Here is a 1,482-nt window from a genome sequence, read left to right on the forward strand (position 1 = left end):
TGGCCAGGCATGGTGGCTCATGCCTGTAATCCCAGCACTTTGGGAGGCCGAGGCAGGTGGATCATGAGGTCAGGAGTTCGAAACCAGCCTGGCCAACATGGTGAAACCCCATCTCTACTAAAAATACAAAAATTAGGCAGGCGTGGTGGAGCGCGCCTATAGTCCCAGCTACTCGGGAGGCTGAGGCAGGAGAATCACTTTAACCTGGAAGGTGGAGTTTGTGGTGAGCCAAGATCACGCCACTGCACTCCAACCTGAGTGACAGAATGAGACTTTGTCTCAAAAAATAAAAATAAAAAAAGAAAAGAAGGTTGAAGTCACCTGAAACACGTGCAAGTTCACCCTGAGTTGCACCACACATAGTTAGCTATAATTTAAAGGGAATTATTTATAATAGTCTTTTAAGATTGGTCCCATATATTAAAACAAGATTTTCCTAAGGTATTGATTTTCTCTTACTAAAATTAGAAAAAATTTTACTTTAATTTTATAATCTATTTCCTTTAGTTTTATTACTTTATTTATTTTTCTAGAGACAGAATATCACTTTGTTGACCAGGCTGGAGTGCAGTGGCACAGTCTTGGCTCACTGCAGCCTCCACCTCCCAGGTTCAAGCAATTCTCCTGCCTCAGCCTCCCAAACTACTGGGATTATAGGCACGAGCCACTATGCACTGTAATTAAAATTAAAATTACAAATTTTTAATGTTTAAAAAATTGTTATTTATGTATTTATTTTGAGATGGAGTCTCACTCTTGTTGCCCAGGTTGGAGTGCAGTGGCATGATCTCAGCTCACTGCAACCTCCACCTCCCAGATTCAAGCGATTCTCCTGCCTCCGCCTACTGAGTAGCTGGGATTACAGCCATGCACTACCATGCCTGGCTACATTGTGTTTTTAGTAGAGATAGGGTTTTACCATGTTGGTCAGACTGGTCTTAAACTCCTGGCCTCAAGTGATCCCCCTGCCTCACCCTCCTGAAGTGGGATTATAGGCATGAGCCACTGTGCCTGGCCTAATCTATTTCTTTCTTTCTTTTTTCTTTTTTTTTTTGAGATGGAGTTTCGCTCTTGTTGCCCAGGCTGAAGTGCAAAAGTGTGATCTCGGCTCACCACAACCTCCACCTCCCAGGTTCAAGTGATTCTCCTGCCTCAGCCTCCCGAGTAGCTGGGATTATATGCGTGCGCCACTATGCCCAGCTAATTTTGTATTTTTATTAGAGATGGGGTTTCTCCACGTTGGTCAGGCTGATCTCGAACTCTTGACCTCAGGTGATCTGCCTGCCTCGACTTCCCAAAGTGCTGGGATTACAAGTGTAAGTCACTGCACCCGGCCCGCCTGTTTCTTTTGAAAACTCAGAATCACATCTCAGAAGTTCAGCTTTTGCCAAGTCTTGCTGTTCTCAGCTTTTTTTCTGCTTGAGAAGGCCTGAGATGATCTTTCCTTCAGCAACACTGGTTGCTGGGTTCCATGGTTCTCTT

This window comes from Colobus angolensis, unplaced genomic scaffold (assembly GCF_000951035.1).
Source record: "Colobus angolensis palliatus isolate OR3802 unplaced genomic scaffold, Cang.pa_1.0 Scaffold245, whole genome shotgun sequence".
Taxonomy (NCBI): domain Eukaryota; kingdom Metazoa; phylum Chordata; class Mammalia; order Primates; family Cercopithecidae; genus Colobus; species Colobus angolensis.